This window comes from Thalassophryne amazonica, chromosome 10 (genome assembly GCF_902500255.1).
Source record: "Thalassophryne amazonica chromosome 10, fThaAma1.1, whole genome shotgun sequence".
NCBI lineage: Eukaryota > Metazoa > Chordata > Actinopteri > Batrachoidiformes > Batrachoididae > Thalassophryne > Thalassophryne amazonica.
In genome coordinates this window covers 47,179,837-47,207,348 of record NC_047112.1, presented here as the reverse complement: position 1 = coordinate 47,207,348, position 27,512 = coordinate 47,179,837, and the positions used below count along the sequence as shown (strand labels likewise).

Below are 27,512 nucleotides of genomic sequence, written 5' to 3'. Positions count from 1 at the left end.
TGCAATGCTCTATTGTCTGGATTACCGCAGTCCAGCATTACAGGTCTCCAATTGCTTCAAAATGCTGCTGCCAGACTTTTGACAGGAAGCATAAAGTCTGACTACATTACATTCATTTTGGCATCTCTTCACTGGCTTCCTGTCTCTGTGAGGTCAGATTTTAAGGTTCTGCTATTAACCTATAAGATTATTTACAGACTAGCACCTCCCTACTTAGCTGACCTAATTAAACCCTACGTACCCGCCAGAGCTCTGCGTTCTCAGGCTGCAGGACTACTTTGTGTTCCTACGGCAGGGGTCACCAACCCTGTTCCTGGAGGGCAACAGGAGCTGGAAGACACCACTTAAAAAAAAAAAAAAACTGGTGTAACTTGAGTAGGCTGATGTGGAAAACAGAGGGCAGGGGCTCTCCAGGAACAGGGTTGGTCACCCCTGAGATACAGATTTGAACAAAAGCTCATAATGGTCAGGTTTTTTTTTTGACTGATGAAGTCACAAAGCAGGGGTCACCAACCCTGCCTGTTCCTGGAGGGCACCTGCACTGCATGTTTTCCATGTCAAACTACTTAAGTTACACCTGTTTTTTTTTGTTTTTTTTAAGTGGTGTCATTTAGCTGTTGATTGGCTGAGCACACCTGATAGAGTTAACTGCTTGGGAGTGGCACGGGAAGAGTTAGAAAACATGCAGGGCAGGTACCCTCCAGGAACAAGGTTGGTGACCTCTGCCCTAGGGTGAATAAAAAGGCTGTGGGTCACAGAGCTTTCTCTTATTATGTACCTGCTTTGTGGAATGATCTCCCTGCATCAACAAAACAGTCAGATTCTGCAGAGACTTTCAAGTCCAGACTTAAGACACACTTATTTTTCCCTTTGTACGGCTAGCATACTGCATAGTATTTTACTATGCTTTCTACCCTTTTAAATTAATTTTATTAGTAAACAGAGCGAGTGACGGCCTCAACTTAACCTTTAAGTCTGGATGTTTTAGTGAAGCTTAGGGCTAGTGGCCAGCAATCACTTTAGCATTTCTTCTGTTTTTCTTGTTGCTTAATGCTGACAAATTATACTGTATTTGTTGCCTTTCTGCCACCTGATTTTGTTTTTTTCTCTCTGATTGAGGTGCGGCCCCATCCAGAGATGGGAATGGGTGTCTTCTTCTGCAGGGCTCCTGTATTGTGCACTAGCATCGACTCCAAAAATTTCCTGTATATTCCTATTCTCAACTGTGCCAGTAGAATGGCCCAAACAGAAGGTCACCCCTTTGAAACTGGTCTGCTTGAGGTTTCTTCCTCAAATCAGTAGGAGTTTTTCCTTACCAATGTCACCTGTGTACTTGCTCAAGGGGTTGGTAAGTTTAGATCTTACTCATGTGAAGCACCTTGAGGCTACTTTGTTGTGGTTTGTCCGTATATAAATGAAATAAATTGAAAAGGAATGTCATTTATTAGATTTTTTATTTTGAAGAAATTTGCAAAAAAAAAAAAAAAAAAAAAAACTTCACATTGTCATTATGAGGTACTGTGTGTTGAATTTTGAGGAAAAAAATAATTTAATCCATTTTGAAATAAGGCTGTAACATACAGCGAGGAAAATAAGTATTTGAACACCCTGCAATTTCACATGTTCGGCCACTTAGAAATCATGGAGGGGTCTGAAATTTTCATTTTAGGTGCATGTCCACTGTGAAGACAATCTCAAAAAAAAAAAAAAAAAAAAAAAAAAATCCGGAAATCACAATGTATGATTTTTTTAATGATTTATTTGTGTTACTGCTGCAAATAAGTATTTGATCCCCTACCAACCAGCAAGAATTCTGGCTCACACAGACCTGTTAATTTTTTCTTATTCTGCACTCTTTACCTGTATTAATTGCACCTGTTTGAACTTGTTACCTGTATAAAAGACACCTGTTCACACACTCAATCAATCACACTCCAACCTGTCCACCATAACCAAGACCAAAGAGCTGTCTAAGGACACCAGGGACAAAACTGTAGACCTGCACAAGGCTGGGATGGACTACAGGACAACAGGCAAGCAGCTTGGTAGAAGACAACAACTGTTATGATTATTTATTAGAAAGTGGAAGAAACACAAGATGACTGTCAATCTCACTTGGTCTGGGATTCCATGCAAGATCTCACTTTGTTCGGTAAGGATGATTCTGAGAAAGCTCAGAACTACACAGGAGGACATGGTCAATGACCTGAAGAGAGCTGGGACCACAGTCACAAAGATTACATTAGTAACACATGATGCTGTCATGGTTTAAAATCCTGCAGGGCAGCAAGGTCCCCCTGCTCAAGCCAGCACATGTCCAGGCCCGTTTGAAGTTCACCAGTGACCATCTGGATGATCCAGAGCTGGCATGGGAGAAGGTCATGTGGTCAGATGAGACCAGAATAGAGCTTTTTGGAATCAACTCCACTTACCATGTTTAGAGGATGAGAACAACCCCAAGAAAACCATCCCAACCGTGAAGCATGGGGGTGGAAACATCATACTCTGGGGGTGCTCTTCTGCAAAGGGGACAGGACGACTGCACCGTATTGAAGGGAGGATGGATGGGGTCATGTATTGCGAGATTTTGGCAAACAACCTCCTTCCCTCAGTAAAAGCACTGAAGATGGGTCATGGCTGGGTCTTCCAGCATGACAATGGCCCCAAACACACAGCCAGGGCAACTAAGGAGGTGCTCCATAAGAAGCATTTCAAGGTCCTCGAGTGGCCTGGCCAGTCTCCAGACCTGACCTCAATAGAAAATCTTTGGAGGGAGCTGAAACTCCAAACCTGAAAGATTTGAAGAAGATCTATATGGACGAGTGGACCCAAATCCCTGCTGCAGTGTGTGCAAAACCTGGTGAAAAACTACTGGAAAAGTTTGACCTCTGTAATTGCAAACAAAGGCTACTGTACCAAATATTAACATTGATTTTCACAGGTGTTGAAATACTTGTTTGCAGCAGTAACATAAATAAATAATAATAAAAAAAAAAAAAAACATACATTGTGATTTCCGGATTTTTTTTTTTTTTTTTTTTAGATTATGTCTCTCACAGTGGACATGCACCTAAGATGAAAATTTCAGACCCCTCCATGATTTCTAAGTGGGATAACTTGCAAAATCGCAGGGTGTTCAAATACTTATTTTCCTCACTGTAAAATGTAGTGAAGCACTGTGAATACTTTCTGGATGCATTGTAAAATAACTATTTTCTTACTTAAATGAATAAAAAAAAAAAGCAATTATACTTTCTGATATATTCTTACCTTAAGAGCCAGGGACACAATGCCCCAGGCGGTCCTCTTCCTCACAGTTTACCTCTCTCACTGCACCAACCTGGAACCCTGGGAAAAAAAATAAGTCATATCAATCAAAGATATTACACCACACATTATCAGCACACTTTACCAAACGCATCACATCTCTTCTCACCACAAATTTACACTTTGGTAATCAGGCACTGTAAACCAATTTTAACAAAAAACATTTCATCTTAGATGAAAAATAGTGTTGATTACGTACCTAGTAACAAGGTTTTCTCATCTGGTAACCTAAAGACGTGTTCAGTGACACTCACCTGTTGACATTATGCACATATATACACACACACACACACACACACACACAGAGAGGAAGTACAAGATAGAACTTCTATAACGTATCACAACTTTGCTTCAAAACTGCTGTCAGCAACATCAATAGTTGGATAATGATAAAATTTTTATTTTAGCTAACACAATGTCAGAGTTGAACATATACAGTGAGGAAAATAAGTATTTGAACACCCTGTGGTTTTGCAAGTTCTCCCACTTAGAAATCATGGAGGGGTCTGAAATTTTCATCTTAGGTGCATGTCCACTGTGAGAGACATAATCTAAAAAACAAATCTGGAAATCACAATGTATGTTTAATAATTTATTTGTATGTTACTGCTGCAAATAAGTATTTGAACACCTGCCAATCAGCAAGAATTCTGGCTCACACAGACCTGTTAATTTTTTCTTTAAGAAGCCCTCTTTTTCTGTATTCTTTACCTGTATTAATTGCACCTGTTTGAACTTGTTACCTGTATAAAAGACACCTGCTCACACACTCAATCACACGCCAACCTGTCCACCATAGCCAAGACCAAAGAGCTGTCTAAGGACACCAGGGACAAAACTGTAGACCTGCACAAGGCTGGGATGGACTACAGGACAACAGGCAAGCAGCTTGGTAGAAAACAACAACTGTTATGATTATTTATTAGAAAGTGGAAAAAACACAAGATGACTGTCAATCTCCCTCGGTCTGGGATTCCATGCAAGATCTCACTTTGTGGGGTAATGATGATTCTGAGAAAGCTCAGAACTACACTGGAGGACCTGGTCAATGACCTGAAGAGAGCTGGGACCACAAAGATTACATTAGTAACACATAATGCTGTCATGGTTTAAAATCCTGCAGGGCAGCAAGGTCCCCCTGCTCAAGCCAGCACATGTCCAGGCCCGTTTGAAGTTCACCAGTGACCATCTGGATGATCCAGAGGAGACATGGGAGAAGGTCATGTGGTCAGATGAGACCAGAATAGAGCTTTTTGGAATCAACTCCACTTACCATGTTTAGAGGATTAGAACAACCCCAAGAAAACCATCCCAACTGTGAAGCATGGGGGTGGAAACATCATACTCTGGGGGTGCTCTTCTGCAAAGGGGACAGGACGACTGCACCGTATTGAAGGGAGGATGGATGGGGTCATGTATTGCAAGATTTTGGCAAACAACCTCCTTCCCTCAGTAAGAGCATTGAAGATGGGTCATGGCTGGGTCTTCCAGCATGACAATGATCCCAAACACACAGCCAGGGCAACTAAGGAGGGGCTCCGTAAGAAGCATTTCAAGGTCCTGGAGTGGCCAGGAACCAGACCTGAACTCAACAGAAAATCTTTGGAGGGACCTGAAACTCCAAACCTGAAAAAGATCTAGAGAAGACCTGTACGAGGTCTGTCCGTAAAGTATAGGTCCTTTTTATTTTTTCAAAAACTATATGGATTTCATTCATATGTTTTTACGTCAGACATGCTTGAACCCTCGTGCGCATGCGTGAGTTTTTCCACGCCTGTCGGTGACGTCATTCGCCTGTGAGCACTCCTTGTGGGAGGAGTCATCCAGCCCCTCGTCGGAATTCCTTTGTCTGAGAAGTTGCTGAGAGACTGGCGCTTTGTTTGATCAAAATTTTTTCTAAACCTGTGAGACACATCGAAGTGGACATGGTTCGAAAAATTAAGCTGGTCTTCAGTGAAAATTTTAACAGCTGATGAGAGATTTTGAGGTGATTCTGTCGCTTTAAGGACTTTTCACGGTGCGAGACGTCGCGCAGCGCTCTCAGGCGGCGTCATCAGCCTGTTTCAATCTTAAAACCTCCACATTTCAGGCTCTATTAATCCAGGACGTCGTGAGAGAACGGAGAAGTTTCAGAAGAAGTCGGTTTCAGCATTTTATCCGGATATTCCACTGTTAAAGGAGATTTTTTTAATGAAAGACGTGCGGGCGGATTGCAGCGTCGGGTCGCAGCCGCCGCGACGCTCCGCCACAGGAAAAACACCTCTGTTGGAAGCCTTGAGGACAAGTTGGAACATCTCCAGCTGATAAACAATTTCTCATATACTCACTCCACTGAAAGCCATCAAAAGCCAACTGGATTTTAACAAATGGTTATCAACACGGAGGTGTTTTTCCTGTGCCGCCGCGCCGCGTCGGCTGCGTCCCGATGCGCGGACCCGTCCGCACGTCTTTCATTAAAAAAAATATCCTTTAACAGTGGAATATCCGGATAAAATGCTGAAACCGACTTCTTCTGAAACTTCTCCGTTCTCTAACGACGTCCTGGATTAATAGAGCCTGAAATGTGGAGGTTTTAAGCTTGAAACAGGCTGATGACGCCGCCTGAGAGCGCTGAGCGACGTCTCGCACCGTGAAAAGTCCTTAAAGCGACAGAATCACCTCAAAATCTCTCATCAGCTGTTAAAATTTTCACTGAAAACCAGCTTAATTTTTCGAACCATGTCCACTTCGATGTGTCTCACAGGTTTAGAAAACATTTTGATCAAACAAAGCGCCAGTCTCTCAGCAACTTCTCATACAAAGGAATTCCGACGAGGGGCTGGACGACTCCTCCCACAAGGAGTGCTCACAGGCGAATGACGTCACCGACAGGCATGGAAAAACTCACGCATGCGCACGAAGGTGCAAGCATGTCTGACGTAAAAACATATGAATGAAATCCATATAGTTTTTGAAAAAAATAAAAAGGACCTATACTTTACGGACAGCCCTCGTATGGAGGAGTGGACCAAAATCCCTGCTGCAGTGTGTGCAAACCTGGTGAAAAACTACAGGAAACGTTTGACCTCTGTAATTGCAAACAAAGGCTACTGTACCAAATATTAACATTGATTTTCACAGGTGTTCAAATACTTATTTGCAGCAGTAACATACAAATGATTAAAAAAAAAAAAAAAATCATACATTGTGATTTCCGGATTTTTTTTTTTTTTTTGATTATGTGTCTCACAAGGACATGCACCTAAGATGGAAATTTCAGACCCATCCATGATTTCTAAGTGGGACAACTGGCAAAACTGCAGGGTGTTCAAATACTTATTTTCTTCACTGTTTATGTAGATGTAATTGAGTAGGAAGTACAACACTTATGCATGAATCATTTTAAGGATCCAAAATTACTACTATGATGATACATTTGTCATTTTAAACATTTAGTTGCAAGACAGTATTTGAGGATTGCTTTTTTTACAACAATGTCAAAATTCACAGTAGCCACTCAATGCTTTGCCAAAAATGAAAATCTATAGGTTACAGTCTTACTTTGCAGGCACAAAATGTATTCCTTTGTGTATGCCTATGAGAAATTCTGACCAATGACATTCCTCTTGACCAGTATCAACACAAAAACAGAGAATATCTTTTCAAACCATGTTGTAGAATCCTATATTGTATAATCTATGCCAAAGTCCAGTTACAGTGTTCGAGCACATTATGGACACCTTTACAATAAGGTTTGCCCTGTAAAACATCACCTAGTTGAACAATGCTTTGTTTGGGGCCTCAGGTAGTAAACATGACCTCAGAGATATTTATAGCCTGAGTCAACCTCAATGCTCATTTGATTACTCCACTGGCATTGTCGCACAACCAACAATGATTTTGTTCTGCCTCAGTCATTTACTGCAGTTACCTAGATCTCAAGTCAAACAGTGCTGATACACATCACTATTTCTTGGTTATGTTCTACAATAAATATTTTTTAAAAAGCATTCATGCAAAAGTGAACTCCTAGAATTAATTTTTATTGTAAACTAAGGTGGAAATTTGATAATGATTGATATGATTTATTTCCGGCTATTTATTTTTCACATAGTTACGAGCATAGGTGGTCGGCAGTCAGTCAGGCTGCATGTGAACACAGCATGTGTATAAACGGGCTCTGGAGTGCACCTTTTCAGCAAAAGCCACATTGATAAATCTGCTCTGCATCCTGTCAATGAAAACTCTGATCAAATCTGAATAAAGGCAGTTTTTAAATAGTTAAACTTGATTGACTTAAAGTGCACGTAGAGTGGCCAGTGGACCAAACCATGTGTTTTGTTTTTTTTTGTTTGTTTTTTTTTAAATACACAAATACACTTTCCATGCTCAGTAAGTCTATTTTAGATGATCAGCATGGACCCTCTTTCTCTTGAAAGGCTTTATTTTATTCTGTATATCGCATTGGAAAGTTGTAGCTTCTGGTGCTACATTGATTAGCTCTATTAGCACATGCTTTATCATCTTCTTTTCAGTTTTTCTGGGGTGTTACAGAACCACATACCACCATTTAAATCAAATGACACCTCTTTCCAAACATTGTAATACAAACAAACTGCAATTGATCAAAACATTTTTTTTTTCCCTCCCAAAATGAGACATCCTGGCTGACATGCAGCAGCCCAAGACTGTGTGGCTGCAGACCTGCAGACTCCAGCAGCCAACTGAGCTCAGCTCAGACATATGGAGTGACATCCATGCCGTTAATGTCTGAAAGGAAATGGTTTTGACAAAAACTACAGATTTTTTTTCTATGTCCAGAGATCAATGATCCACCATGTAGAGTTTATGTCCAGAGATCAAGGATCCAGTGACCAATTTCATATTTATTTACTTTAAGACTCAATAAAATGTTGTTGACATAGAAAACCTGTAAAGCTTACTTTTAGTAGACAGAAAATTCACAGGAGGTATCGATAAGGAATCGGATTGATAATGGTATCAATAGATAAAATGTGATAAGCTGCAATTTACATATGATTCGACTAGTCGTAAAAGTAATCGTTGACTAGTCGACTATTAAAATAGTCGTTTGTGGAAGCTGTAACCAAACCCCTTTCAGCCAATAAACGGAGGGGTAAAAACTAAATATTTTTTGGAGTGAACAAAATTACATTTCAGTAATATTAAAAACTTGAAACTGTACCTTTGAAAGTTGTGTGTATTGCTTTGTTGAGGCATTCCAACACAAAAAAAAAAGAAACAAGAGGTAACTAGTCAACGAGATAAGGCACATGCTTGTGCCAAACCTGCTTCACCGGTAATTTGTCCCATGACATTCAAGCACCTTAGTGTTAGCTTGATCGGTCTTCTGATACTGTATTTTGAAATAAAACCAATCAGCTGTGTTTCTGCTCTAACCACACGACTACACTAGTGTTACATACATACATACATAGGTAGATACAGAGTGCAACCAAAACAGAAAGCACAATCCAGAAACAATTTCAACACTCCGTATGTTAAGTACATAACAGAATTGACAAAGTTGACTTTGATGCTATTTTTTAAAAATATATACAACTTTACTTGTCAAGTTTATTATTGAATTTGTCTGTATTAGGATAGATATGCTGTAGTGCACCATGTGTGTTTTGTGTTGAGGTGGTGAGTCTGACTAAAAAGCAGCGACTGGATGAGGATGGGAAGGAGGTTATAATTCAGAGATAAGCTATAATTTACAATTTGTTTTAAAGGGAGTGCTACTGCTTGACTGTAACTACTAGTCTGCGATATTAATATAGCCATTCTGATAAGGCTATCTGTCAGCTTCGATAACAGCACTATTTTTAGTATACATCATGCTAGTGTGAATTGATAGAGTGGCGACATGAGTCGCAAAAAAAAAAAGTCATGTGACTCATGGTGCCATCGTGGGTTCAAAATAGCATTCGCTGTTAATCTGTCTGCATGTAAATCCAGCTATTTTATTTATTTATTTGCTGAAAATGCCGGGTTGTTGTACATTTTGATTAGGGATGGGTATCCGGAACAGATTCTTTTCGGGAATTAAGAAATTATTTGATCAACCTAAATAGCCTTTTTGCTTATCAATTCCCTTATCAGTTCTTCAGAGCGGCCGTTGTTTTGAGGGTGTTTGTCGGCAAAATGATCATTTCTCTACATTGATTACAGACCCTGCAGTGGGTCTGTAATCAACCGTTTCTGCAGCGTGGCTTTGCCTTGAACCTTGAACCAATGCTTCAATCTACTGCTTCGTTGGTTCATTGTTTCGCTCCTCTTCAGAAGTGGCAACTCCGCTTCTTAACCCCTCTCAAAGCCATTAAAATGTCAATCGTGAGTCACTTTTGTGCAGATTAAAGTGACTAACTGGGACTCCTGTCTTGTTGCAAGAAAGAAATGAGAATAGCCCTCTGTTCCATTGCTCCAAATACTGCGCCGTTCTCTGCCGAGTCCAGTCCACTCGGAATTTATAACTTCAAAGCAAATCGGCGTTTAAATCAAATGACACCTCTTTCCAAATGTTGTAATACAAACAAACTGCAATTGATCAAAAAATTAGATGTCCTGCACTAATGTGCAGCAGCCCAAGACTTGCAAACTCCAGCAGCCAGCTGAGCTCAGCTCAGATGTATGGAGAGACAATTATGCCATTAATGTCTGAAAGAAAATGCTTTTGACAAAAACTACAGATTTTGTTTATTTCTATTTATGTCCAGAGATCAAGGATCCAGTGACCGATTTCATATTTATTTACTTTAAGATTCAATAAAATGTTGACATAAAAAAAAAAACAACCTGTAAAGTCTACTTTTAGTACACAGAAAATTCACAGGAGGTATCGATGAGGAATCGGATCGATAAGCGGAATCACTAGATAAAATCTTATCAATACCCATTCCTCATTTGGATGCACAAATAGACACAACAAGGGCTTCAAGATGTACAGATTCCCTTCAGATCCAAACAGAAGAAAAATTTGGGAAAATAAAGTCAGCTGTGTGGGATGGAAGCCGACATCATCGTCAAAGCTTTGCGAGGTAAATTTATTGTTCAGTCCCATGTACAGTAAAACTCACCTAAACCGTCATCGTATAAAGCTGTAATAGCTGCAGTCACCGGACAAAAAAAAAGTCCCAAAGTAAGTAAGTGCCAAAGTCCCATATATAACCAATTTTTTACAATGGATTTTCGTTCACATCGAATAAAATGTCCCATCCAATCTCAAAGTATTTCCATTAAATCCCTCGCATGTGGGACCAGAGTCATTTCCATGATTAAAAGCCCGACCGTTTATTTTTTCACACAGTGCTCAGACTCGGAGCTGCAGCCTGGACATTCACCTGGTAAATCAGACAGCACAAAAAGTATTTTGATACTTTGATATTATTTTGAAAAAGAAACAAACGCAAAAGGCTGTGTTTGACACTTTGCTGCTTTCAATCCTTCACCTGCCGTCATACATACGTTTTTACAGCGGGCACGCTGATAAATGGATCAGAAAAGTCTGCACATTTATAGCACAAAGTCAGTAAAAGAGAACAATGTACAGCTTACCTTTGATTTGGAGGTGATGACTGTAGTATGAAAAGCTTGCTGAGGGTCAAATATTCCAGAATAAAGCATAATCCAGAGATGGAAAACTTTAAAACTATCAAGCATGTCATTGCATGACACGGAGTTACAGAGCTGCAGCTGCATAAATCAGGCTTTAAATTAATTAAATGAATTATAAGTTGTAAATTTATGTAAATTTGATTGCTTAACTATTTTTATATTCATTTTGATAGCACCTGTACCCAGATGTGTTGCTGTATGTGGTTAAATGATTTTAAAAAAATGTTGAAAACATTAAAGGTTCATTCAATAGTAGAGTTGCCACAAATGACTATTTTGATAGTCGACTAGTCAACGTTTATTTTTTGCAATTAGTCAACTAGTTGGCTCATACGTAAATTGCAGATTATCGCATTTTATCGATATCGATACCATTATCGATTCTGCTTATCAATTCGATTCCTTATCGAGTCCCTTATCAATACCGCCTGTGAATTTTCTGTGTGCTACAAGTAGGCTTTACAGGTTTTCTATGTCAACAACATTTTACTGAGTCTTAAAGTAAATTAATATAAATTGGTCACTGGATCCTTGATCTCTGGACATAAATAAACTACACATGGTGGATCATTGATCTCTGGACATAGAAAAAAAATTAGTAGTTTTTGTCAAAAGCATTTCCTTTCAGACATTAACGGCATGGATGTCACTCCATACATCTGAGCTGAGGTGTCATTTGATATAAATGGTGATTCACTCTGAAGTTATTAATTCCGAACGGACTCTATTTTTCTAAGTTGACATGGCGGTGCAGCATTTGGAACAACAGAATGGAGGACAATTCTTGTTTCTTTCTCACAAGACAGGAGTCCCAGTTAGTCACTTTAATTCACACAAAAGTGACTCACGATTGACATTTTGATGGCTTTGAGAGGAGATAAGAAGCAGAGTTGCCGCTTCTGAAGAGGAGCAAAGCAAAGATCCAACAAAGCAGCTGATCGAAGCACTGCTTGATTGGTTCAAGGTTCAAAACAAATGACTCCGACTACTAAACTAGTTGTCGAAGGTTTCAATGGTCGATGTAGTAGTGACTAGTCGACTAGTCATGACAGCCCTCTTCAGTAGTTCAGCACAGTTGGACTCAAAATGGTGTCATGTTCTGAGTTGATGGCACTCTCTATCAAGGCACACTACATTGCCAGTATGAGGAAATTTATTATACAATCTGAATGTCTTTTTTTTTTTTTTTTTTTGATGGAGCTCAGGCAGAATTACAGAGAACACCAAAAACATTCAAGATGTTTCAGTCTTGACCAGAATAAATTGTGTTGTTTTTTTTTTTAGGAGAACTGCAGCATCAAGAGGTCCCCACTGGCAGTATGAACAGTATGAACACAGCATATGCTTCGCTGCAGCAACTAGACACTTCACTGACACAGCAACGCAGCTAAAGGCAAATGTGCGAGTCAGCTTCATAACTTACTAAAGTTTGTGTATGCAAACAGAGTAATGTCACTGCCTTCATCTAAAACTTCACTTAAGGATATTTTTTCTTGTTTGTACACTTTTTCTTTGTTTTAGCTTACAATTCTAAGATATTACTACCAACAGAGCTATAAAATCATTTGGAGCTGCTCCTCTTTATATGTGGTTAAAAGGGGACAACATTTTTCAACCTGGGCTCTCATTTTAGATGTTTTTGGGTTCATCTTTTCATTTTGGACTCTGTACAGTATTAATTTAAAATGCAAGCAGATGATAAATAGCTGCACAATGTAAGTGTACAAGACAAGTTAAAATACTATTTGTTACCAATGAATGGGCAAAAATGTCATCAGAAGCATCTGGTAACAGAGAGGATCCATACATAAGGAAAATGATTAATCCGCTACAAAATTATTTTATATACAGCGTCCGGCGCACAGAGCAGGTGGAATTGTATGTGCAAGAGGGCAGCCTCTCCAAAAATAGCCTCTCAGGTCCTGCGTAGCTGCCAGGCGCACAGACAATGGGCTTTTAGCAGCCCCGTAATCACCATGCAAATGCCTCTAAGTCGTCGCAGTAACTCGTACACAAACTGCGCCACGCTGTTGTTGCTAAATTTTGAACTTCTTGAAATTAGCGCCACGCTTAGCGAGGAGCCTCGTTAACTGAAGATAATGCCTCTAAGAGCCACGAAACTCCCACGATAGTTGAAGAAACCCTCTCATAGCAAAGAAAACATGCTGCGTGGCTCATTATTCATCCTTCATTATTCAGTGAGACCCAGGCTTTAGTGATTTTCCAGTCAGGCTGGGATTTGAATGGAGGATCCTTTGATCTCAAGCCCAATGCTTAACCACTAGACCATCACCTCCCCTAAGAAGAAAGTTTCTCCTTTTTGTTTCTGCATGCAGGAGTGGTGGCTAAGTGGTTAGTGCACTTGGTACCATTGTTAATTAGCCCCCTACAACCCGCCTCATTTTGACTCACAAATAAAAAAGAGAATTTCCCATCAATGGGATATACAGGCTTAGAAGGGGTTAATTTAACTAATATCATAGTTCATCCAGAACTCTCAGCCTAAGTTTTGATTTTGAAATTCAACAACTGCCTCCTGTAGCCTACAGTTTTGACGCCTTGAGGTCCTTCTTTACCATTAATTTCTCACAGGATGCTGTATAATCACATAGGTTCCTTGCTGGATGATGTATGCAAAAAAGGAATACATTATATCTATAGCCACTTTGAATTGAAAAAAATGTAATATACAAAAAACAATAAATTGTTTAATATGCACTATATATTTATCCAAGATAAAGATGAATGTTTATCATAAATTATTTCCATTAAATTATGTTGCTTCAGTAAGTGGGTGAGCATCTATATGTCAATAGCCAAGTGACCTCTGTGTGTGTGTGTGTGTTTATATATATATATATATATATATATATATATAGCTTCGATAATCGAGAAACTGGGGACAGCTGACATTTGCCATTTGGTATGCTTATGTATTATGGGTCAAGGATGAACTCCGCCAGTAGATAGGACTAATAGTTTTGGAGAAATTAGGGCTATTAGCTAACAACAGTGAACAATGCACATTGATAATTTAAATTCTGGACTCACACACCATCCCACCAGGGGGCGGTATATATTAAAAGCCAAGTGGCCTCTGTGTATGTGCATGTGTGCTCGCGAAGTGTGTGTATAACTTCAATCACAGACAAACTAGGGAGAGCTGACATTTGCTATTTGGTATGCTTATGCATTTTGGATCAGACTAATATTTTTGGAGAAACTACGGATATTAGCGAACAATACTGAACAATGGATGTTGGTAAATACATTCTGGACTCGTGCCATTCCAGTAGGGGGTGGTAAATCATCTACACTGAACAAAAATATAAACGCTTTGTTTTTGCTCCATTTTTCATGAGCTGAACTCAAAGATCTAAAACATTTTCTATATACACAAAGGACCTATTTATCTCACATATAAAAAGTGTTACGTTTATATTTTTATTCAGTGTATATACTAAAAGTAAAGTGGCGTCTCTGTACGTGCATCCGTGCGTATGTGTGTGTATACCTACCTTCGATCACAGATAAACTGGGGAGAGCTGACATTTGCCTTTTGGTATGCTTATGTATTTTGAGTTAAGGATGAACTCTGCCAAAATGGAACATTTATAGGACTAATATTTTTGGACAAACTTTTATTAACACTGAACAATGGACGCTAATTACGTTGTGGGGACGCTAATTACATTGTGGGGTCTCACACCATTCCAGCATATATATTAAAGGCAAAGTGGCGTCTGTGTACGTACATGTATGCATGCGTGCATGATTTAATTTAGTAAGGTCAGTGTAAATACACGGATGACAAGAAACTGGAAATAAGTGTTTTCAGTTTCTTAAATTAACAAAAGAATTATGTAATTAACAGGAAATAAAAGGGTTGAGGTCTTCCTCTAAACACTGTTCAGGTTTAAGGTTCAAAAAACATTCTGGACTCACACGCCACTCCAACTCATTATAGAAACCTTGGGTTTCTATAATGAGTTATAGAAACACCCCCCCCCCCCCCCCCCCCCCGAAAAATATCAGCTACCTATTTTCAGTGGTGGGCACAGATAACCAAAAAAAATTAACTTCAATAACAGATAACACTATGTAACAAATTTTTATTTTTGTTTTGTTCCTGGGTACACAGTGTGTTTTCCTAACCTGTTATGCCTTAAATAAATACAAAATAGCTGTTATTCCACAGAAACTTTGCTTCTGTGATCAGGACAATGATATTTTGAAATTTGTCTGTTTTCAAGACTATTCTCGATTCGCCTTAACTACTACTGAGTAGTCTTCTAGAATATTCTTTAACTGCTACAACTGTCCAGAATTTTCTAGAAGTTTCCAAAATTATCTAGAAATTTCAAGAAACTTTTAGAACTTTCTAGAACGTTAAAAAAAAATTAAATCAAATTTTGTGCTGAATGTAGTCATTTTTCCATAGACTTTAGACATAAGCAGTTGAAATATAACACTTAGAATGCAGGAACAAAAATTGTGTTACAAAGTGTAATCAGATAACTGAAAAGTTATCTTCGATAAGGATAAAACGATAAACCACCCAAAAATGTATCGGAAGTTACAGATAACCAATAAATTCTAGTATTGTCTCCAGTACACTTGCAACTACTAACAAGCTGATTTTGAGTTTTAACATCACGATCGTTTTTGGAAGCATCAAAAGCAACAACAGACGCAAACAAGAGTGAGCATTTCTGTCTTTGAGCGTCCTGCCCCCTGCTGGAAACTCCAGTTTACTACATGGCTTCCAGCACAGAAGCAACTGAGAGAAACCACAATGCTCAACTCTCTACCCAATCACAACGCTGCCGTCAGGCCGAGGTCTTGGAAAATAAAGCAGCACTGAGTTATGGTTTGGTGTATAAATAAAATGAATACTGACTGAATAACTCCATTAATGTCAAGTCTGTCATTTGTGCAAAGTTAAGATATAACATATATGTTTTAATGTTGAATAATGCACTAATTCTGAAGTTTTGTAACAAACACAGACAGATGGCATTCTGGGAAAATGTGCCATCGGTAACACTGACTGGTTGATTCATTCTATGTAAATGTGAGGTGTGTCGTGTGTTGGTGTTTACAGATAAATGTGCTTTTGTAAAATATGCCATTTTTTATTTGTAAAAAGAGGCATTTTCAAAAAAAAAAACAAAAAAACAAAAACAAAAGCCAAGTTGTAATTAGATAACCGTCTGATATAACTGGTGTCAAAATAAACAGAACACTGCCATGATGTAATGGTGCCAGTGCGAGTTTTGGCCCTTTTTCAGCTGATTTTTTGTTCGTGTGAGAATTTTTTGGATCCCACAGAGTTTCAGGTTAATCGCGCGTCCTGCATTGTTTAGTATACATGGAGTAACGAGCTGCATTTAACATGTCACGACCACCTCCTGATCGCCGATCGAATGGTCAGATGAGAATCAAACCTGTTTGATATTCTGGTCAGCCATCGTGAGGGTATCCCGCTGCATAAGCGCTACAAGCGACCAAACTGTCACACTGTGCATATGCAAACACTGTAGACCTGTATTGTAATGTTTTGTTTTTTTTTTGTTTTTTTTTTTAACTTTGATGTCTCCCATCGAGAGTTTTTGTAAATTAAGTTTGGAAAAAAAGCTTCTGTTTACATTTTCCTTCTGGAAACATGAGTCTGACGTGGTTTTTGAACGTACAATGTGTGTGAGAACATAAATCGTGCACTCTGAACTTTTACACCGTGCAGTTCTGTGGTACAGCTGAGTTAGAACCAAGTACAGTGAGTGAAAATATCAGCCCACCTTCAGGGCCAATACTGCCATGAACACTACTGGCCAGTAGATGGCAGTAGAGATCTTGAAAACTTGCCAAAACAATCACCCCCCTATCACCCATAATGCACCTGAACACAGCATGTCCATACTAAAACCTTAAAAATTAGTGCATTACATTAAAACTAAAACATATATCTGATATTTTCAATTTATAAAACTTCAGACATGATGTTAATTTAAATAACTTGTCCGAAATAAGTTTGGTTAAAATTTGAACCATAAGTTAAAAATGTATGCCTCTGGATGACTTGGGTGATATGGGCCCCATATCAGTATGGGGTTAAAAGAAATTAGTTTTTTTTTTTTTTGGTGACTAGTTCTCCAATGCCTGCAGAGGATAGAGCAGTTTCTTCTAGATGCAGCTCTCCTCTGTTTGCAGAGGGTAGAACTACACATCTGTTCACCTTTGCTTACCATGTTAACAGTCTAAAAAGTATCGGGCAAAAATTTATGTGAAGATAATTAGTGCGGTAAGTTATCTGAAAAGATAATCTGATAATGAAAACTTTATCTTTGATAATTATCGGTTATCGGAACTGTGCCCACCACTGCCTGTTTTACACATACACTACCCAACCTACTGCCTGTGAATCGCCACAGTCAATGCACTAGTAATTCATAATTTGCATGACTTTTAAAGATTCAATTAAAGTGACCAACCAATTATATATACAGCACTATGTAGAAATCAGCTCCAGTCAGAGCCCTGTTAAACCTTGACGATTTAGCCAGCGTATACCGACCGTATTAAAAAGGCTGGCATACGTCTAATAAATTATGCAGTCGTAACACCATGATGATTTGGTCCCATTTCTACAGAGTGGTGCAGGTCGGTACAATACGTGTCAGAACAGTTAAGTCTGACTTGGTTTGCTGTTTTACCACTGGCAGAACCCTTTTGTTTGGCAGGTGGAACACTTAAATATTGATAAGCACATCATTGAACACACATACGCTATCGCACTGCTTCATCCCTTCCACATGGAGGCAAAACAGAGTAATTTAACATTATTTTATTTTTGTCTTGGTGGATCATGGAATTTATTTTCGTCACGTGCAGACTGCTGAAGAATCAACTGATGCCTGTGGTAAACACTGACATGAATGAATGAGGAGCTATGACTGTTTCAACTTTTAAAATGAATTAATTGTCTTGTTGTGGTGCAAAGAGCCAGCGTTCTCCGGTTCAGGCTGCGAGATGTACCAGGAGCAGACAAACCACCGAGGGACTTGCTTTAAAATGCTACATTTCTTCAGCCACAACAAGGAATTAAAATATTTTCAGACGTCAATTTCCAAAATCAGGACGCTTTATATGGATAGGTTTTTGTCAGGCTGTGATGATGAATCAGACTAAAACGACATGACTGCAGCTTTCAGTTTTTCAGCCAATCAATGGACATCATCATTGGACGTATTTCAACTTATGAGAAACTTACAAGAAACATATTTCAACACTCGTATAGCTTATCTACAACTTATGACCCACATATGGGGAATGTATCAGACATACTCTCGAGTACCTCAAAAAAATATTGCGCATGCCCAAAATTTTTTTGAGGTACTTAACATATATAAGCGTGCTTCAACATGTTCTTAATTTATACAAAAATTACCCATAACATATTAGATGTATGCCAGCGTTTTTAATACGGATGCCATATGCTGGATAAATCGTCATGGTGTGACGGGTGTTACTAGCAGCAACATACACCAGCTAGTATTTCAAAACAGAAAGACCAAACATGTAAGAATCTTGACCTTATTGCGCCAGCTGACTCCAAGATAAATGCTTCATTCTACATCATTGGACTCTTGCAAGAAATACTTTTGCAATGACTGGTGCTAAATTATGCAGATATGCCAGCTGGACCTCAGAGATTTTTATATTTAAACATCAGCTTTTAAAAAGGAGTTAAAAACCTTTGTTTATTCTAATATGGTGTTTCGTAAACAGGCGTTTTCCTGTATATGTTCCATTTTATTTATTTGAGGACCAATAAAATCGTTTGACTTTTTTGTTTATTTTTTGTTTTTTCTAATATGTAGCAAATGATGTACGATTGAAGTCACTCTGGATCTGTCTGGGTAAATCGTCGCATCCGTTTTATGTATTAAATGCCAAATATATATATTTTTAAAAGAATTTTTAAAAAGCTGCAAGCCTCAACAGCCTCAGATGTGTTCCATCAGTAAGACGAGCTAAGTCTAGCTACCTAGCATTAGCCCAGGTTCATTCTGGGGCATTCAATTACACCTTTCCCTGATGTCTTTGGTTTCAAACGCTGTAGAAATGACAGAGTTCAGTAGCTGCTGGCATGTTTCCAGCATTACCGCAAGAGAGGGAAGGGGGGGAAAAAAAAGCTCATGTTTGTGCTTTAGCTCGGTAGCCACTGACACATGGGTGACGATGACAGCAGTGTGAGTAAACGATAAAAAAAAAAAAAAAAAAAACACTCACCCAGAACCACCGGGACACGCTGAAGATCACCTTCGAGTCATAGTTAACCTGAAGCAGCTGTCATCTAAAAGGAAACGTCGTTAAGGAAGGCTCTGTGCTCCGTTAACTAGAATTTGTGCTTGCCACGAGAGAAGTCAAGCCGCTGCTGCGTGATGACAGAATGGGCGGAGAACTGGCTTGAACTGGCTATCTGACAACGGGAAGTGACGTCACAGCAAGGTTGCGTGAGGAGGCGAACCACGCGCAGTGGAAAATGTTCTAGTGCCAAAGCAAGACAAGTTTTTGCAAGACCGATATCGATTTCGATGTTTGACGATTCAAAAATATGATATGCCAACATAACTGATATTGTTTTCCCCCAGTTTGAAATTATGAATTAATTCATCCATTTTATGCCACTTATCTAGATCCAGGTGGCAGGAGATCAAACAGCTCACACACTTCTCTAACAACAACTTCTAGCACTTCCTCTGGAATCCTGAGACATTTCCAATAGAGGTGGGCGGAATGATCCTCATATCGATAATGTCGATACCAACGCTGGTATTGATATTGAACGATCCTCGTGTAAAAAGATCGATACTCAAGCTTTTTTCTCTCCCGCATGCACTGACTGCTGCACATGCAGATTCATCAAAGTCTACTCTCTGTAAGAGCAGCGCTGCGCTGTGTCACACAACACGGAGCAGTGCACCCTCCCCCCTCTCATCTTTTGTTGTTGTGCCATCACGTGGCTCAGCAGCGCCAGCCAACAGCCATGCAGGTAGGCTCAGCCTGGCCTGCCCACTCAGCGCTCTCCTCGAGTCAGCCTTCAACCTCAGGAGATTTTAAGTTGTGTTGAGTGATATTTTTTAAAACAAAAATGTTGACTTTGACGTACAACGTTTGCCGAAATTCTATCCTAGGTCTTTTGGATCCTTTGGATCTGTGAAGCTTAAATATGAAAGAGTATCGGTATTGATATCGGCGATACTGGGCCTGTATTTACTTGGTATCGGATCAATACCAAAATTCCCGGTATCGCCCACCTCTAATTTCCAAGCCAATGGCCATCCCTCCAGCGTGTCCTGTGTCTTCCCAGAAGACTCTTCCCAGATGGGAGGACCAAGGGCCATCCTCAGTAAATACCCAAACCACCTCAGCTGGCTCCCTCCCATATATTCAAGTTTTTGACCCAATTCAGGAGTGTAAGCTCAGATAGCCAATGGAGGAATCTCATTTTCACCGCTCGTACCTGACCTTGTTCTTTCAGCCATTACCGAAAACAATTTTCGGTAAGAGCCACAAATTAATGTCGGTTCATGACCATTTGCCCCCTTGAGGTTTCAAATCCCACCAAATCTCGCAAAACTTCAGAGAGTTCACTGCTCTGCGAGATGTCAACATTGAGAACTGCACTGAGTCGCTCAGATAACACTGCACTTTAACCGCTGCACAAAGACAACAGAAAACTCTTCGTATATTGTACCTAAAACCAGTGGTGGGCACAGATAACCAAAAAATTAACTTCGATAACAGATAATCAGATAACTGAAAAGTTATCTTTGATAAAGCTAAAACGATAAACCACCCAAAAATGTATCGGAAGTTACAGATAATCGATAACTTCCAGTATTGTCTCTGGTACATTTGCAACTACTAATAAACTGAATTTGAGTTTTATCACCACAATCGCTTCCAGTAGCATTAAAAACAACAACAGACCCAAACAATGAGCCCACCATTCTGTCTTTGAACATCCTGCCCCCTGCTGGAAGCTCTTGTTTACTGCACAGCTTCCAGCACAGACGCACCCTGAGAGCAGCCACAAAGCCAGCTCTCTACCAATCACAACGCTCCGGTCAGGCAGAGGTCTTGGAAAATAAAGTCATGCTGACTTATGGTTTGGTGTGAATATTGATAGAATAACTCCATTAATGTCAATTCTGTCATTTGTACAAAGTTAAAATATAACATATATCTTTTAATGTTGAATAATGCACTAATTCTGAGGTTTTGTAACAAACAGACAGATCGCAAAGGATTCTGAGTAAAAGTGCCTCTGCTAAACACTGATTGGTTCAGTCATTTATTATGTAAACCAACACGTTAATGTGTGTCGTGTGTTGGTGTTTACAGATAAATGTGCTTTTGTAAAATATTCCATTTTTTTATTTGTAAAAACAGGCATTTTTACAGAGCCCTGGAAGTGTCATCGCAAAATGTTTTGCATGTGGAGAGAATGTGCGCACATTTTATGATGTGGGCACGTTTTATTATATTGTAAAACGTGCACTCAATATTGTCTTGACACATAAATGTTGGCTTTACACTGTACAAGTTTTGGCCCTTTTTCAGATGATTTTTCATTCGTGCGAGAATTTTTTGGACCGAGTTTCAGGTTAATCGCGCACCCTGCATCGCGTAGTGTACATGGAGTAACAAGCTGCATTTATCATCTCACGACCAGCTCCTGATCGCCGATCATATGGTCGAATGAAAATCAAACCTGTTTGATATTATTCTGGTCGGCCGTCGTGAGGGTATCCTGCTGCTGAAGAGCTACAAGCGTCCAACCGCTTGCATTGTGCATGTGCAAACACCGCAGAGCTGTCTTGTAATGTTTTTTGTTGTTGTTTTGTTTTTAAACTTTGATGTCTCCCATCGAGAGTTTTTGTAAGTTTGAAAAAAAAGCTTACATTTTGCTTCTGGAAACATGAGTCCGACCTGTGGTTTTTGAACGTACGTGTGAGAACATAAATTGTGTGCTCTGAGCTATTACACTGTGCAGTTCTGTGGTAAAGTTTGAATTGAACCAAGTACAGTGATTAAAAATATCATACAGTGTCTGCCCAGCTTCAGGACGAATACTGCCATGAACACTACTGGACAGTAGATGGCAGTAGAGGCCTTGAAAACTTGCCAAAAAATTCACAAGAGTTTTAGGCACTAGAGTTTAATGCTGTTGTCCGTGGAGCCTGAACAGAGTGTCTGAAATGCATTTGTCCTGTCGTGATCGTACTGAGATTACCCTATCCTACCCATAATGCACTGCTGGACACAGCATGTGCTCACTAAAACCTTAAAAATGAGCACATTACTTTAAAACTAAAACATATCTGATATTTTCACTTTATAAAACTTCAGACATGATAGTCATTTTAAATAACTTGTCTGAAATTAGTTTGGTTAACATTTGAACCATAAGTTAAAAATGTATGCCTCTGGATGACTTGGGTGATATTGCCAGTGTATTAGTATGGTGTTAAAAGAAATTATTATTATTATTTTTTTTTTTTTTTTTTGACCAGTTCTCTTTTGCCTGCAGAGGATAGAGCAGTTTTTCCCGGAAGCAGCTCTCTTCTGTTTGCAGAGGGTAGAACTATACATCTGTTATGAAATTTTTAACAGGTAGGTGCTCAACTGATTTGAAATTTTAAAAAATGTTTGCCACTGTTCAGCTTTGTTTACTCCGTTATCGGACAAAAATTTATCGGAAGATAATTGGCCCGATAATGGTTTTTAAAGTTATCTAAAAGGATAATCCGATAATGAAAATATTATCTTCGATAATTACCTGTTATCAGATTATCAGAACTGTGCCCTCCACTGCCTAAAACTCTCGTGAATATATTATCTGGGTTTTTAGATGTTGTTATTGTGTTTGTTTTATGTAAACATGCAAGAACCTCAAGTTGTTTCTCTGTTATTTTCAATGGGAATCACTGTGAGCTGTGATCACTTCCTGTTCATGTCATTCTGGAGGAAAGTGATGCTTGCTCTTTAACGTCCTGCTTATTGTCTTTTACAGCACTGTTTGTCCAGTTTGTTCCAAAGTAATATATATAAAATGTCAGAAATTTGGGTTGCATTTATGAAGATCCACACAGATTAAACATAGACACGGATTACGAGGTCTGTTAGAAAAGTATCCAACCTTATTTTTTTCAAAAACCATATGGATTTGAATCACGTGTGATTGTATCAGCCAAGCTTGAACCTTGAGTTTTTTCACGCCTGGCGGTTGCGTCATTCGCCTGTGAGGAGGCTTTGTGTGAGCAGTGGTCCACCCCTCTCGTCGGATTTTTATTGCGAATTAATGTCTGAATGATTTGGAGCTTTGCTGCATCAATTTTTTCCAGAAACTGTGAGAGACCTCCAGGTGGTAACCATTCGTAAAATTCAAATGGCTTTGAGGGACGATTTTATGGGGATTACACAGATTAAGGAGTGCTCCAGCCAGTTTAAAGACTGCCCACAGCTGCTGAGAGCGCGCTGCGCTCTGAGCACCGATCGACAGGCTGACACCCCGCTGAAACAACCAGATCATTTCCAACGTGAAGGCTTTGTTGATCCGGGACGTCGTCTGACTTACACAAAAATGGCAGGAGACGTAGACATCAGTACTTTTTTGGCACATTCCACTGTTACAGGAGTTTTTTGCATGGAAAGAAAAGCAGAGGATTGCGCCACCATGGCGCTCATAGTGCGGCACAAAACCACCTCCATGTTGGTCTCACAGGATGGCTTTGAGATGGCTTTCAGATGGATGTTGGTGGGTTTTCAGTCGTGTGACTAACCGAGAAATTATGGTTGAGCCTGGACATGCCAGAACATGTCCTGTGAGGCTTCATCATGGTGTTGCTTTGCGCCATGCGGCACCGCCGCGACACGCGGAATTCCTATGCTCCTCTTTCCATGACAAAAACTCCTGTAACAGTGGAATGTGCCGTTCATTTCCAAACTGGATGCTGTGTTTTATCCGGGACGTCCTCTGACTAGCACAGGAATTGCGAAAGACGTGGACATCAACACTTTTTCGGCACATTGAGACAGACATGCCGAGGAATTCCGTGCGTCACGGTGGAGCCGCATGGCGCAAAGCAACGCCGTGATGAAGCCTCACAGGACATGTTCTGGCATGTCCAGGCTAATCCACAATTTCTCGGTTAGTCACACAACTGAAAACTCACCGTCCCTCAAAGCCATCTAAATTTTCCGAACGGTGTTCACCTGGAGGTCTCTCACAGTTTCTGGAAAAAATTGATGCAGCAAAGCTCCAAATCGTTCAGATATTTATTCGCAATAAAAACGACGAGAGGAGTGGACCACTACTCACACAAAGCCTGCTCACAGGCAAATGACACAACCGACAGGTGTGAAAAAAATCACGCATGCGCACGAAGGTTCAAGCTTGGCTGATGCAATCACACGTGATTCAAATCCATATGGTTTTTGAAAAAATTAAAAGGTCAGATACTTTTCTAACAGAAAAGTAATATTTGTTTTAGCAAGTTTTCAGAGTCTCATGGGTGCAGTCTCTTAACGTGATGGAAAGCATGAAAAAAAAAAAACATTTTGGTTGCATAATGTTAATTTGCAATTGTCATCATGTGGTATCTCTATGTTATTTAGACTACAGCAACTCTCTGGTGCGCAAGGGATTAGGGGTATCTCAAGAGGGCGAATAGGTGAGGTTTAGAACATAAATTGACTGGTAAATCACGTTTTGACCCGTCTCAGCGCATTTTTCACAACGGTCCAGTGCGGTGTCAGCAGGACCTCAGATCCAGCACCAGTCTCTCTATTGATCTCATGTTCCAACTTACCCCCACTTTTGAACAAGAATCCAAGACATGAACAGAATTTGAACAATACAAATAAGACATATATATATATATATATATATATATATATATATATATATATATATATATATATATATATATATATATATATATATATATATATATATATATATATATATGCTGGAACATTCTTCTAATGGAGTTAATTGTAAAAGTGCCACATGGTGGTCTTGCGGTGACAACAAAGAAACCACACTGGTAGTCATGTCATTCATCACAAACACCTCTATGTAGTAGTACTTTGTCAATAACACACACACACATCAGGTGAGATTCTGCATACCGATGCTATGTGCATCTTTTTTTTTAATAGATGCATGGCATTAAATCAAATCCTGTTAAGTTTTGTATTTCACAACCAACAACTTACAATGAACACAGATTTCTATTATACTAAACTACTACCAACACTCATGCCATAGTTTGTTTTTTGGCATGTATTGGCTGTATTAAATGTCTTTGCTGATACAGATTTATCTGCAAGTAGCTCATATCAGCTGATTATATTGGCTTGCCAATTTGTCAGAAGCTCCAGAAAATAGATTATTAAATTTCACGTCCAGCTCGATGAAATGAATTCATTAATTGGTCAAACAGAATCATATCTAATGCACATCAATGTGTGTGAAGCCATAGTTCAGGCACCACTGACTACATGAGCTTAAATCTTACATACCATTCATTTTTCAGGTCTTTACAGTATAGCCTGGGTCAATTTTTAAACTTGTCGTACATCATAATAAGTATCTATAATGAATTTTAAATTACAGCTGTATTCAGAATATATAAATACTCTGTCTAACATTAATAAATCAATGATTAATCCTTAATATTCTAGAGAGCAGGAAGAGTGCATTTTTTAGATTTACCACACAAATGTTTGGAGAAAACCCATCGACTATTATACAGTATCATGTCATCTGAACAACAAAACCCTTCATCCTCAACATCTAGGGAATGCCATGAAGATTTAAACCATTATTGCTGTTATGCTTTCATGTCTAGTTGTGAGTCTTCAGGTGGCTGATAAGTCTGATTCTTGACCTGAAGTTTTGGTTGCAGTGAGGGCATGTTGATCCTGGGGCCTTGGCTGTAGTTCTTTCTCCTTTCCTCCTTGCTGCATCTCTGCCAGCTATCCACATCATTTAGCTTCGAAGTGCTCTACTCCTTGTTTGATTGCTGTTCTCCAGAGTGGCCTGTCTCTCACGACATCTTGCCAGTTGTTAGGATCCATGTTGCATTTCTTCATATTGGCTTTCAGGACATCTTTATAGCACTACTTCTGTCCACCCCGTTTGCCATCTTTGAGTTGGGAGCAAAAGAATTGCTTCGGGAGATGATCGTCACTCATCAATCAATCAATCAATCAATCAATCAACTTTTTTCTTATATAGCGCCAAATCACAACAAACAGTTGCCCCAAGGCGCTCCATATTGCAAGGCAAGGCCATACAATAATTATGAAAAACCCCAACGGTCAAAACGACCCCCTATGAGCAAGCACTTGGCAACAGTGGGAAGGAAAAACTCCCTTTTAACAGGAAGAAACCTCCAGCAGAACCAGGCTCAGGGAGGGGCAGTCTTCTGCTGAGACTGGTTGGGGCTGAGGGAAAAAAACAGGAAAAAGACATGCCGTGAAGGGGGGCAGAGATCGATCACTAATGATTAAATGCAGAGTGATGCATACGGAGCAAAAAGAGAAAGAAACAGTGCATCATGGGAACCCCCCCACAATCTACGTCTAAAGCAGCATAACCAAGGGATGGTCCAGGGTCACCCGATCCAGCCCTAACTATAAGCCTTAGCGAAAAGGAAAGTTTTAAGCCTAATCTTAAAAGTAGAGAGGGTATCTGTCTCCCTGATCTGAATTGGGAGCTGGTTCCACAGGAGAGGAGCCTGAAAGCTGAAGGCTCTGCCTCCCATTCTACTCTTACAAACCCTAGGAACTACAAGTAAGCCCGCAGTCTGAGAACGAAGCGCTCTAATGGGGTAATATGGTACTACGAGGTCCCTAAGATAAGATGGGACCTGATTATTCAAAACCTTATAAGTAAGAAGAAGAATTTTAAATTCTATTCTAGAATTAACAGGAAACCAATGAAGAGAGGCCAACACGGGTGAGATATGCTCTCTCCTGCTAGTCCCCGTCAGTACTCTAGCTGCAGCATTCTGAACCAACTGAAGGCTTTTTAGGGAACTTTTAGGACAACCTGATAATAATGAATTACAATAGTCCAGCCTAGAGGAAATAAATGCATGAATTAGTTTTTCAGCATCACTCTGAGACAAGACCTTTCTGATTTTAGAGATATTGCGTAAATGCAAAAAGGCAGTCCTACATATTTGTTTAATATGCGCTTTGAATGACATATCCTGATCAAAAATGACTCCAAGATTTCTCACAGTATTACTAGAGATCAGGGAAATGCCATCCAGAGTAACGATCTGGTTAGACACCATGCTTCTAAGATTTGTGGGGCCAAGAACAATAACTTCAGTTTTATCTGAGTTTAAAAGCAGGAAATTAGAGGTCATCCATGTCTTTATGTCTGTAAGACAATCCTGCAGTTTAGCTAATTGGTGTGTATCCTCTGGCTTCATGGATAGATAAAGCTGGGTATCATCTGCGTAACAATGAAAATTTAAGCA

The 27,512-nt window shown here is 39.5% G+C and overlaps 1 protein-coding gene across 2 annotated transcripts in view; it reads right to left on the bottom strand.

The window, feature by feature from the left end:
• The window catches only part of atp13a3 (ATPase 13A3), a 184,698-nt gene extending 165,295 nt beyond the window's left edge, over positions 1 to 19,403 (bottom strand). For both annotated transcript variants that reach the window (XM_034179954.1, XM_034179955.1), the window contains exons 1-2: positions 19,237 to 19,403; positions 3,271 to 3,348 (exon numbers count right to left, since the gene is read on the bottom strand). The gene's annotated coding sequence lies outside the window, so the exon portion shown is untranslated. The remainder of the gene's footprint in view (positions 1 to 3,270; positions 3,349 to 19,236) is intronic.
• Positions 19,404 to 27,512: the final 8,109 nt, after the last annotated feature.